Raw genomic sequence first — 13,773 nt, forward strand, 5'->3', positions numbered from 1 at the left:
TAACTAAAATTTCTATTAATTGAAATTAAACCATAATCTGTTTATTTTAGAATATCAGATTGGCTGTCAGATTTACTTTCTTTCATTCCAGTGCTCAGTTTCGTACAGATTTGAATTAGGCTGCTACCTTGGGAATTTCACTCTAGGATAGCTTTTCAGAAGGCTATAGTGGCATCTAATCTTTAAAGACAGTTCTTAAAGAAAACAACAAAACAAACAAGAAAAAAAGTTCTGAGATTACATCATACTGGATTTAATTGAGGTAGGTCTCATAAGGAAGGGAAATAAAATCTGGTATTTGGAAAATGTTGGTAGAACTATTAACCTGGAAATAAAAGTCTTACATCCATCTTTTGCCAGTGTATGTACGTAATTTTTAGTCATAGGTTCACTTTCTCTTTAGCTAGCTTTTTGACAGATTTAGGCACTAGCCACTTGTTTTCAGAACTATTGGAAAGAGTGCTGTGGCCAGTAATGCAGGGGAGGTCATATTGGACCTGGAAATTCTTTCTGTTCCTAAATTATATGTTTTTCACAAAGCTAAACGTAGCAGAAAAAGTATGTATTTTCATGATGTATGAACATTTACAGAGATTACAAGTGCTTGGACTTAGATGACAGTGTTATTTAAGGGGTAAGTAGTGAATATGGAGATAAACTTGGCAGGTCTTAAAGGATATCTCACCAGTTCAGTGTACACAATGCGATAACTACCTGTAGCCTTATAAACAATTATCTAAAGAAATCACCAGGAAGTCTGTTGTCAGGATTAGATTAGTACAAATGAACAACATTTATTAATTGTATGACTGTTAAGATTCTGTGATATTTTGTATGTTTCAGCATAATCTGTCATCATTTATGAAAAAACTTGCAGTTGTGATGTAAACTGGTGTAAATACAGACTAATCCAAGCAGTTAAAAAAAGAATTAAAAAAAATTTTTTTTAATTGCTTTATAGTGCATGAACTAGGTCAAAAATAAATATAGACATCTTTATTTAAAAGAATGTGAAAGATAATTTTACATTTAGTTTAGATAATGCAACACAACAACTTAATTGCAGATCATTAGTTGGGAAGTTAGCCAAGAGTTCAGGGTTTTCAGAGAGAAAAGATACTCTGAAAGGAGTAACTTCAAAACAATTTAGTATAAAATTTACACATCTATCCATGAGATGTGAAACTCTTATTTCAGTGCAAAGGGGCTGAATGTTTTCTGTTTATAAAGACTGAGATGAAATGCAGACATTCATTTCCAGTTTTTCATATTAGAAAATATCTCCCTAACACTTATTGCTTAAATCAGTGGAATGGACGAATTAGGCATGTTTGGATCATGGGCACTGTTACTTTTTTTTTTTTATAATAAGTTCTTCTCTTCATTTACAGGACAGGTTGGTGAAGTATGAATGAATCTAGTTTTTATGAAAATTCCCATGTAGATTTATTTGAAATCACAGTCCATCTCAGAAATGCCCTTAATGTTTGTGAAATATGAGTGCACAGTACGCAGAATAAGGAAGATCTTTTCCGGAAGGAAAACAAGCTAATGCTATTTAGGGAAGTACACATAATCAGAGACACATCACTATCAGGGGGTTATCCAGTTTTCCCATCTAATCACCGAATACTCCCTGCTCATTCTTATCAGCTTCCGGTAGAGGTACAGAGTGCAGGCAGTGCACTTAGAAAGGCTTGTTGTATGCTTGAGACTCTGCAGGCAATTCATCTTTTTGGTCCTGGTTGCTTCCCTTTGCAGTTTCAACAAGTCTGTAAAAGTTCCATCTGATGCACTTTTCACTAAGATGGTATTTCTGCAACCTTGCCTCATGTCATCAGCAAACTTGCTGAAGGCGCACTCAATCCCACTGTCCATGTCACCGACAAAGATGTTGAACAAGACCGGTCCCACACCAATCCCTGAGGGACACCACTCGTTACTGGTCTCCAGCCGGACATTGAGCCATTGACCACAACTCTTTGCGTACGGCCATCCAGCCAGTTGTTTATCCACCGAGTGGTCCATCCATCAAATTGATGTCGCTCCAATTTAGAGACAAGGATGTCATGTGGGACAGTGTCGAACGCTTTACACAAGTCCAGGTAGATGACATCAACTGCTCTACCCCTGTCCATCAGTTCTGTAGCCCCATCACAGAAGGCCACCAAATTGGTCAGGCAGGATTTCCCCTTAGTGAAGCCATGCTGGCTGTCACCAAGCACCTTGTTGTTTTTCATGTGCCTTAGCATGCCTTCCAGGAGAATCTGCTCCAAGATTTTGCCAGGCACAGAGGTGAGACCTGACTGGTCTGTAATTCCCCGGGTCATCCATTTTCCCCTTCTTGAAAATGGGGGTTATATTTCCCTTTTTCCAGTCATCGGGAACTTCACCTGACAGCCATGATTTTTCAAATATGATGGACAGTGGCTTAGCAACTTCATTTGCCAGCTCCTTCAGGACCCTTGGATGGATCTCATCAGGACCCATGGACTTGTGCACGTTCAGATTTTTAAGATGGTCTCGAATGAGATCCTCTCCTACAGTGGGCCCAAGGTCTTCATTCTCACAGTCCCTGCATCTGCCTTCCAAGACTTGGGTGGTGCAGTCAGAGCCTTTGCCAGTGAAGACTGAAGCAAAGAAGTCATTCAGTACCTCAGCCTTCTCCAAATCCTGTGTAGCCAGTTCTCCTGAGAGCTTCCTTAGGGGGCCTACATTCTCCCTAGTCTGTTTTTTTATTTGCTATGTACCTGTAGAATCCCTTCCTGTTATCTTTAATACCTCTAGCTAAGTTTAATTCTAACTGAGCCTTAGCTTTCCTAACCTGGTCCCTAGCTTCTCAGACAACATTCCTGTACTCTTCCCATGCCACCTATCCTTGCTTCCACTTATTATAAGCCTCTTTTTTCAACTGAATTTTCCTCAGGAGCTCCTTATCCATCCAAGGAGGTCTCCTGGCCCTCCTGCTGCACTTCCTTTTGGTTGGGATGTATAGTGTCAAACAAAAAATTTCCAGTGAGAGAGGGCTACTAAGTACATTTTCCAGCTAGCTGATCCTCTGTTTGCTGAGAGACATTGATGGAGAACACCTTCCCTTGAGACTTTGTCCTGGAGTTTTGGTCAAGTGCCTAATGAAGCATCTCCTTTCTCCTGTTTCCTCCTTTCCCCTAGAAGATGCTGTGAAAGAGCTCTTCTTCGTATGAGTGCACTCCCACCACCCAGAGATGGTTAGTAGCCAGCTGTCTGCAGTTTTTTTTTAGTTTGGAAACACTAGTGCTTTGTGTTTCCTAATTGGGAAATGTCAAACTCTGTTTGGCAGTCCATGTGTGTCTGTTTCTGTGCATGTGTGAACAGGCACATGATTTTTTGCACAACTTGTAACACAGAAGAATGGTCATTGTCAGTCTGTCAGGCCTTGTGCACACACTGCTGTGAGACTGCCCTTTCTTTAGGTTTGTTGGTGGTGTTTAAACACGTTGGAGATTTTCACAAGCATCTGAATGAATTTGAACTGTACTGATGTTAACTTGAAACTGAACACTGTGTCAAAAAAAAGAAAGGTATGTTAGGTCGCCTTTAGGTTAATCTACATGTGTGAGTTTCTACACCTAACAAAGGCTCCTAAATATTAGTGTCTCACATTTTCATTGCTTATTTACGGCTCTTTAAGATACTTAAAGCTGAACTTTCAAAAAATAGTTAAATGCAAAAAAAAAAAAAAAAGCTAAAAATCAGTGTCCTTGCTCAAAATTTTGCATCTGTAATGCAAGCCAATGTATAAAAGTGGTGTTTATTGACGCAGTTAAGTCCTGAAAGCTTCCAGTGACACTTTATCTTTCTGTGGCTAATCTTTGTGGTGATTCAGAGAAAACTCAAGGAACAAGCTTGCCAACAAAGTTTTCAAGCTGACAAGCAGCTATTCTTTACTGTGGTGCTGGGAGACATAGGGGATAGCTCCTCCTAACGTGTGTCTCCCCATTGCCACACAAGCTGCCCTTTTATAGCCACTGGGCATACATACATATTTATGAAGCTACATATGGATTGCATCGTTTTCCAGAGAGTTCCTCGCATGTGTAGAGAATTGTGGTGGTGGTCTCTGAGGGTCGTTTACTTCCTCCAACAATCTTCATCACTTTTGGCAGCCTTTGAAACATGCGCAGTAGATGCTCATACCAGTTTAATTGCTTCATTAGCACCAGAGGCATAATAACCCTCCTGTCCTCCTACTTATCAGTTAGTTTAACTGTAGCCCATCCTGGACACCTGCAGTTCCCAGATACTCCCTATCCTGTGTCCTGTTCTTCTAGACTGTTTTTTCTTAAAGCTATGTCAACTATAACGATTTATCTTGTGAGAATTCTCAGTATGTTCTCTAGCTGCGCTCTATTTTTAATATGTATCATGCACCTCAGTAATTTTCCATTGCTACTGTTACAAAGCCTTCAAACTTAACATTACTTAAAACTAATTCTAAAGATTTCTATATTCGATTTTGTGATTTTGTGCCCCCCCTTTGTCTCAGTGGCTAATATATGTCTCATGTAAACCATCCTACAGGATTTTCTCTTTGATTTTGAATGAGCAGAATACAACTTTAGAAAAGCATTTTAAAGGAAATAAATAATGTATTCATTATCAGCACTTCATAATAATTTAATATTTTAAAAATAATATAAGACAAAAGACACACTGCTAGCTTTTGAATTTCCTAAGCTGGGGTGAAAAAAAATCAGCTGAAAATTAATATGGCATTTTTTTGTAGCTAAAGTGTCACTTCATTTTAGAGTAATAGAACTACTGCCTTTATTTAGAAGACTGATATGAGACTTCAGGCACACAATACAGGGATTCTATTGCATTTATTTATCTTTTACTTTTTGAAGGACTGCCTAGAATTGTATTGACTGTAATATTGCAAGATCAGACTTTTTTCTATACACTCTTACAATATACTTTGAAATAAAGAAAATAAAGATTAAGAAATATGAAAGTTCTAGGTGAACACGTGCAATAAAATAGTTGATAATTTGGGTGATATTATACTTTAAGCTTATACAAACTGCTCAGAATTTGATTTTCCTTAAGTTTCCTTGAGTAAATGTTGCTTATTCTTCACTGTACAAAATTAATACTTGTTGGTTAAATGTTGCACCACTTTGCTCTGCTTATTCTTTTTTAACAAAGCAGTGCTGTTAAGAAAAGTGATGAGAAAATTAAAATTGAAAGTTCAAGCTTTTAATGAGATCGATTTTAAGTTAATTAATAAATGCCACCTGCATGATAAATAGTACTCACCAGTTTGTTTGCAGCTACTGAACTGGGTACAACGCATTTTCTTTTGTTGTTGTCATGGACTTCATAAATATTGGCTGGCCTACCCTGGTTTCTTTTTCAGCAGAAGTCATTGTGGATTTCCAAAAACTGCCTTCCAAACCTTGATTTATATATTGATAAGACCTAATGATTCATGGGTGCATTTAAAATCAGCACAGCATGTTGATAATTAAACGGTGGCATTTTAAAAAATGTGTTTAACAGTGAATATTTAGCACAGTTTTTATCATTTTTCATTCCTAAAATAACGTGTATATCTGGATAGGCTTTGTGTTGCTTGAAATAAATTTCTGAACACAAAGACTTGCAAAAGATATCTCTTTCTATAAACATTATTATGTCTTTACTATGTGTTCTTGCATTCAATAACCTATTCTGATATGAAATGCAAGATCAAAAGACTTATCACCTGCTATTGGGAATGACTCAGGAAAAGTCAACTGCTTGAAGTGAAGGTATGTTTGGTCACCTTTTTGTTTTCACTGCTGTGTTATCGGTTACATTTTCTCATATTGGAAATGGAGGATTATCATGGAGAGGTGTTTATAAATGAAGTAAAACAAAATGCTTACTTTATTAGAATTCTAAATCAGCCTTCGTCTGAATTCATAAAGGATCTTTAAGAAAGGGTTGGTTAGAGTAAGCACAATCAATAGGAGGAATCTTTACCCCTTGTGTTGTGCAGAATGAAGTTCATTGTGAACTCCCAAAATCTTAATGAGAAAATGAGTCTATGGATAGGACATATAGAACTGTATTGATTTTGGAGCAAGCTCAATAATAACTTTGTTGGTTAGCTGTGTTAGGCTTACTCCCAGCCTTTAAATTCCAGTAGTCTGTCTGGTTGAACTTAATAATAATTCAGAGTTTAACCAGTCTTTTAATTTTGTGACAGAAAATGGAAAATCTGGTGCATCTGTTGTGTTTTTCTGCAAACTTTTGACTGAGCAAACATAGGAAAGACCTGAAAATTGGATCTGTAGCAGCCCTTGCAATTTTTTGCACATAAATACAAGGGTGTTTTTCCCCTGCCCCAAGTCCCTCAAACTATACACAAAGCAGCATCGTGACTACAATCCATGGGACAGGTTTTGAAAATAAGTAATGTAATGCAACAGGTAGTGAAGGTGCCAGTATGGCACCTTTACTTTTTCTGTTCCATAGAATCATGGAATCATTGAATGGTTTTGGTTGGAAAGGACATTTAGAGGTAATCTAGTACAAGTCCCCTATTATACGTACGAACATCTCTAACTAGATCAGGTTGCTCAGAGCCCCATCCAGCCTGATCTTAAATGTTTCCAGGTATGGGACTTCTACCACCTCTTTTAACAACCTGTTCTAGTATTTCACCACCCTCATTATGAAAATTTCTTCCATATATCTTGTCTAAATCTACCCTACTTTAGTTTAAAACCATTACCCCTTGTTCTATTGCATCAGAAGCTCCTAAAATTCTTTCCTTATCTTTCTTATAGGCCCTTTTTAAGTACTGAAAGGCCACATGTCTTTTAGTGTTCTTGCATACATTTTCATAGTTATTAAGATAAAGTTCAAAGTTACATTCAGACTTGCTTGAACCAAATGATGGTGTTTAGTACCTTATTTTGAATTTACCTTTTTAACAACTACCATTTCTAAACTAAAATTTGTGGTTGATAATGGAAATTAATAGACACAATGACTGTATTAAAGTTAATACCAAGCCTGACTAGGAGAAGCAGTACGTTTCACCTAAAAATAGAATTTTATGCAGTTATAAAAAGATCTTAAAGAATATTCTTCAAAGAAGAAAGCTGATGTGCACTGCCTAGTTTGAAATACATTTTATATTAATTCATTTTAAAATCTCTTTCTGCACGTTTCCAGAAAAATTGAGGAAGACTAAAAACTGAAGAAAAAAAAGAAATTTTATGTCATTTACAAATGCCACGTGAATAATTCAGCTTGTAAAATGTACAACAGGTTTCTCAAGATCCTGGCCATATCACACTAGTCAAACACTTTCTTGTGTAAATATAAGACTGCTTATAGGAGAAAAAAAAATATGTGTGATGTTGGTGAAATGAGAGAAAACTCCCTGATGAACCAAACCAAAGGAAAAGTAAGAGCACACCAAGGAAAGCCTGGCAATGTTCACATGCTTTTGAAACAAAATCAGAGATGATGTTATGGTACTTTCCATGTGAGTCTTCAAAGAAAGACGAGAGTGTGTTGAGTACTGAGAAAGTTGAGACAAAGAAAATTGTTTTACGTTGGTTATAGTATGCTGGCACCCTGTAGGAGCTGTCAGAGTTGAAATAACAATTGTATTTTTTAATTGTGATTAAGGATGCCTAGAGGCTTACTGATGAGCTGATGCAGCTCCACATATGCAAACAACAAGGTATTTTTAGCATATATTGGGTTTCACAGGGAATTGTTTATGTAAAGAAAAAGGCTCATTTTCTCATTGACTTGGATTAAAACATAGGGTTTATTTGAAGAACAAGGGATAAAGTGCTTTTCTTACTATTGAGAGCCACATAGGACAGGACTGCTTTCTTCTGTGTCAGGATAGGTGCATTGGAAAAAATAACCTTATGCTTTGCATTTAAACCTCTAGGTCTTGATCCATTTTTCCAATTGAGTTAGCCTCTTAGGTTCTTGTGCTAGAAAAGATTTCACAAAGCTGACAAAAGACCACTGGAAGATCAGGCATTAGCTAAAGGTGCTTCCAGACAATCTCTAAGGAGAGTCTGGAATGGATAATTGCAATATATTCATGGAAGGTTGTAGTGCAGCTCAGAGCTATGTTGCCCTTGTCATAACTATGTTCAGATGCATGCAAGGAAAGCCTGGATTAGGTCTCAGTTGCAGCACAGATGCACTCATATCTTTTGTATCAATACAGAATTTCTATGCTGTATTTTTGCATTTCCACCTATTAATGATTTTCTGCTCCTTGGTGCATCTGTGCCCATCTGTTGCGTTGGCTTTGGTTAGTATAAAATTTTGTACATGCAAACAGCATCCTATACTCCCAGATTCAACAATAAGAGCAAGGATCCTTTTCTTTGCTGTAAGCTGACTACATTAACTAATACTTGTTATGTCTGTGATCCCTTTTATTCCTCACTATTAGACAGGAAGATCTATTTGAGGCCATAATCTATACAGATAAGCAGAGATATTTTAATATTAATTTTATGTTCAAGCTGCTGATTTGGGAGCAAGTGTTGACGATGGGACATATAATGGCATTGGCATAAACCATCCTGAATTCAATAAATAAAAAGAACAGTCCTACTTTGTCTGACATTATGGTGGCAGCTTTCTGGTAAGTCATTGAGCTGAAGTTTCAGGCCTAAACTTACAAGCACACTCTGAGATATGCAGAGAATGCTTCTGCACACACCAACAGTGGTTAAAGACAGAAAACGTTTCAAGACATGAAACATTTTTGAATGTGGCTTTCGAAAACTGGCTGAGGTAATAAAATCAGGTTAGTGGTAGTGACAGATGATGATGTGTTTCTTCTTCTGCAAAAGGGTTTTAAAGTCAACTAAATTTGACCTCACTGACCTTGTTATCCACACATCAGCACTTCTAGAACTTTCTAGCATTCTACATGTTGAAAGCATAACCTAGATGATATGCTTTCCCTTTTTATTTTTTTTTTTTTTTACATCTGTTGTTTTAATGTTTAAGTAATTTGTATCAAATAGTGAAAAAATATACAGTATGTTCTGGGAAAACAGTTTTTCTATTTCGTCTTCAGAAAAAGTTTGATAGTAATGTCATCCCACCTAGATAACATCCAGATTTGTACCATGCACAAGAAGAAAAAGTTAAAATTCTTTATAAATGCCATAATTTAACTTGCTGTCTTGTAAGATTTTTAAAATGCCTGCAGGTAGTTTTTGTGATTTCTGACCAGTGAATCTAATATGTGGGAAAACCCGCTGACCATGAACTGCAGGTTTTGTTTCATACAGACCTGGAAGATGTAAAACCAGAAAATGAATTAAGGCAAATTTTCTGGTTTCTGCTTTTTGTTTAAAATAATCAAGCAAATACTTCTAGACACTCTTCCTACTCCTTCTACCCCCTAGTGTTGCTCTGTTGTGGTCATTGAAGACAGTGCTGCAGTCAGCGTCTACAGCCTAAATACAAATGAGTGGCTACATTTATTTATTGTTAAAATAATCTCATTAAACTAAATTTTCTCAATCTTAGTGAATATGATTTCATCTGCTAAAAGAATGAAAAGAAAATTTTATCATCAGTTCCTCGTCTGGATTTTCATGCTCTTTGAGATTCTGAGGAAGCTAGAAAAGAATAATTTTGAAAAAAAAATTAAAGACAGTAAGAGGAAAATAGAAATAATAATTCCTCAAAGCAGTACTATTCTGGAAAAGTTATGATTTTAGTTTGGCTGTGCATTTCAAAGTACCACATACATCTAAGTATCAAACTGTTGGCTAGCCCTTCTGAAGGAGTGCCAAGTCATTACAGCACTGTGCCTTTGTTTCAGATGTCTGCTCACACAAAGAAAAAACATGCCAGGGGGAAGTTAAAGCATCAGAAAGTTTGACTTTACTATAAAAATTGACAAGCATTAATGACGTTATTGTTTGTTCATTAAAAAACCCACAACTATTCTTCTGTGCAATCTGCAGGCCCCTTCCATTATACAGTGTCTCACTGGAAAATGAACAATTTCCTCTCCCGTCCCCTTCTTTTTCTATCACAATTAACAGTTTCTCAGCTTTCAGAAAGAAACGTAGTCTTCTTTTCTTTCATTAGGACTTTTTTTTTTTTGTGTTTATTTGTCTATTAGAGTGTTTTTTTCTCTGCTGGCATATGCAACTTGAAACAACTGTTATTTAAAAGATAGAAAAATTAACATTTCAAAGGAGTGTTTATACAGTGTTTTTTATTCTAGTGGCTAAAAGGCAATGTTCTTTAATGTACAGTTTAAAATGTTTTATATCAAGCTGAGTCTTATACTGATACATTTCATTAAATCTGAAAGACTTTCCTTCTTATCCCATTAAATTCCATTATCAAAATTATCAGTCTGTGGCTTAAAGTCTTAAAGTTAGACTGCTAGTAATTGAGCTGTTTCTTTCAATACCAAGTACAATTTAAGATGAAACATAGCTATTTTCTCTGCCAGCTGTAAATCTTGTGGATGACAATGGTCCTAAAATTGCAAAATTCCCATCCATCTGACAAACATTGACTTTCACAACATAAGCTGTATAGAAAATAAAACCAAAACAAAATAGAAGTAGCAAAGTGCCAAAAGGAGTGATATTTAAAGGGTTAAATAGAGACAAGTAAGCCAGTTCACTCTACTTGCATGAGTGAGTGAATAACAACTATATTTTGAACTTTTAGTTAGGTTTTCAATTAGACAAAAATATTATTACTTTCACTTTCAAGTATACAGCCAAAGAACAAAGACAACCTGTACAGGATTTAAGGAACTATACTGTCATGCACTTTTTTTGTTCTCAAAATATTAATGGTTTTGCCTTTTTTCCCCATTGAGATAAAGGATTAGTTTATATTTCTAACAAACCTCAAACTGGCTTGCTTTTCAACAACAGAATAGTCCATATGCTATTTCAAAACGGATTTAAAAATTTGTGTGAGCTGACTTATCCAAGTGGATAGTAGCCATCTGGACTTCTCAATAAATCAGTATGCATCAACAAATGAAGACAGAATTCTAGAAGCAAAAGGAGGCATTTGCAGATGTTAAGCTTCTTAACTGTCTTTTAGTCAAAAGGCATTGAGTTATAATAATGTCTTTTATAATTGCAATAAGCCTGACACTTAAATAGATACTATTTGTTTCAATTTTGATATAGCCATGAAAGCTACTTCTAGGAAAACAAATTTGCCATCAAAGTCAGCACATATCTCTTGGTATGGTAAATGATCTTGCTATGTTATTGCTTATTGATTCTTATACTGAAGTGAGATAGTTTCTCTTGAGTGACACTGAAGTACCTACATGTTAAGGTCTAAAAGCTGATCTATTGAGGATGATGAATATGTCATGTGTTCTACAGATCCTCAAAATTACCCTGTAAAGATGGTCCTCTTGTTTGGTGCTGTCATGGTTGGAAAACAAGTTGCCTCAAAAGGTGAAATGACTAAGACATGAAGTATATATCTCCACTGTGTAGTGTAAGAACTGGAGATAGTAGTTTCATCCAGTCTGCTGCGACTTCTTACTAAATGTGTAGAGGGACGATGGTACTAGATATGTTCCCAAACCCTACGTGGTTGTATGGGCAAAGTATTGTACCTCATCTAGGATATCCTGTCTCATTTTAAAATGTTTTCCTTGAAAAGGAAGTGCAACCTCATTTCTCTGTATGTCTGAATAATGAACAAGAACACGAAAGTACCTTCCATCCCAGAATCCAGTAGATGTCTATGAACAATAAATAGACAGTAGGGTTCTTCTCTATTATTTTCTGAAATGTTACATCTGGTTCAGTTCCACATAGGACAGCACTATAAATTTTTATTGGTAGCTTCCACTTAGCCAAAATTCAGTGTATTAGACAAGTCTTTCTTCAAATTTTTCCTGGCCTGCCCTTTTGCCTGTTACTTATTTGTGGTCTTGTCATTCTTCCTACTGTACTTGCATTTTACAATAAGGATTGTACTGACTGAAAGAAAATTGTTGCTTTATTTACATGGAAATGCAGCAAAATATCATCTAAAAAGGGAGAAGAATCCCCCTCATCCTCTTGATAATCAGTTAAGCAACACAGAATTGTAGATGCCCCTAATAAATTATATGTGACTGATAAGGTAAAAAAAAACCCCACCCTGAACTAATGTATGAACATAAACTTTAAAGACTAAAATGTTTGTGATGTTTTTATATTCAGTTCACATTAAATAAAAAGGGAAAACTTTTTAAATATATTGTTTGAACTGTACAGAATAGAAATTAATTATTTGTATTTGTCCATCAGGGCACAGTACAGCACTTTTCTGTGCTGTTTGGATTCCTGTGTGTCTTGAGAATGATGGATGCTTCAAATGATTTTATTTTTCATCTTGGAACAAAATGTTCTTCTAGATTATCTGTGGGACATTACAACCTCTCACCCACGATGTATTAAGGAAATATTTAATTTGTCGGTGATGAAAAACTCTCCACTGTTTTAAGTACATTGTGTAAATGAGTCACATAATACTGCTATATTTTGTCAAATTAATTCTTTTTCCTTTGCTGTTTCCATAACACTTCCTTGGAAATGAGAAACTTTTGCCCAATGATTACTAAGGGTAAAACCTAGATAAGACTATTGTTGAGATCCTAGATACACACAGCTCCAATGCTTGGTAACAAGCACTTGCATTGACTTCTGATGTTATGCAAGTGATAAATATATGATTGGAGGGGGATCACAGAATTAGCATAGGAGACTACTTAGACTTTCTCTGAAAAAGTGGGCTGTGGTAGCAGCAAAGAGTGGAATTGGCAATGAAACTTCATATCTGGATCTGTACCAGGAATGGATTTTGCCTTTTTGATTGCTGACACTGCATGGATATAGACCTAGCACATTTCATTTTCTTGAATTAACTGATTTGTAATATTTATGAAATAATTCTGTTTTAAAGCAAATAAATAAATAAATAAATAGTAAACAAAAACAAATCGTTTCTCTCCCTGGTTCTAATTTTTTTAAACAATATTTAGGACCAAATTACAACCCCTTTGTTACTGAATTCTGGGGCTGCAACTGGAAATTGTAAATACATGTGGAAGTTTAAAGAAATCTATTTAATTTTGAGGCTAATTTTAAACAAGTTCTTAATTGTTTTGAGTTTTATTTAAACACATTGCTGCAAGGTCTGTGAAAGTATGCTCATACCCTAGCTCTTAAGAATACAATTAGTTTGGTATCCACTACCTCCTGAAACAGGTGTGTTTTGAAGGAACAGCTTTTTGACAGATTAAAAAATATTGATGTAAACAGTAGAAAGAGGGATATGCTAATCCTAGCTCTGATAAACTCAGAGAGGCAGAGAGGAAGATACTAAACACAGAATTCAAGATCCTTGAAGAACTAATTGAGAAAGGATTTGATAATGATTTAATTCTTGAAGGTGTTAAATAGGTGACTCTGTATGACTGAATTTGGAAGGTGAACATCTGAGCTACATACTGCTACAGCACCATCTAAATGAACAACTAGCAAATTGGAATATACCATTCCTTTTCACTACTGATTTCCCAGTTATAAAAGTCAAAGTATGTCTACAAGCTTTTTTTCAACTAGTTTCATAAAGACTCAGTCTGAAGTGGAATTCAAGTGGAATAGAAATCAGTTAAATAAGAAAGATGAGCTATATCCATGAAGGTCCTTGTAGGTTAAAAGCGAATTTTTGACATCATTTATGACTTTATAGGAA

The sequence above is a fragment of the Pezoporus flaviventris genome, unplaced genomic scaffold (genome assembly GCF_033815535.1).
Source record: "Pezoporus flaviventris isolate CSIRO_AGI_PZ_B2104156 unplaced genomic scaffold, CSIRO_AGI_Pfla_v1 ptg000050l, whole genome shotgun sequence".
Taxonomy (NCBI): domain Eukaryota; kingdom Metazoa; phylum Chordata; class Aves; order Psittaciformes; family Psittacidae; genus Pezoporus; species Pezoporus flaviventris.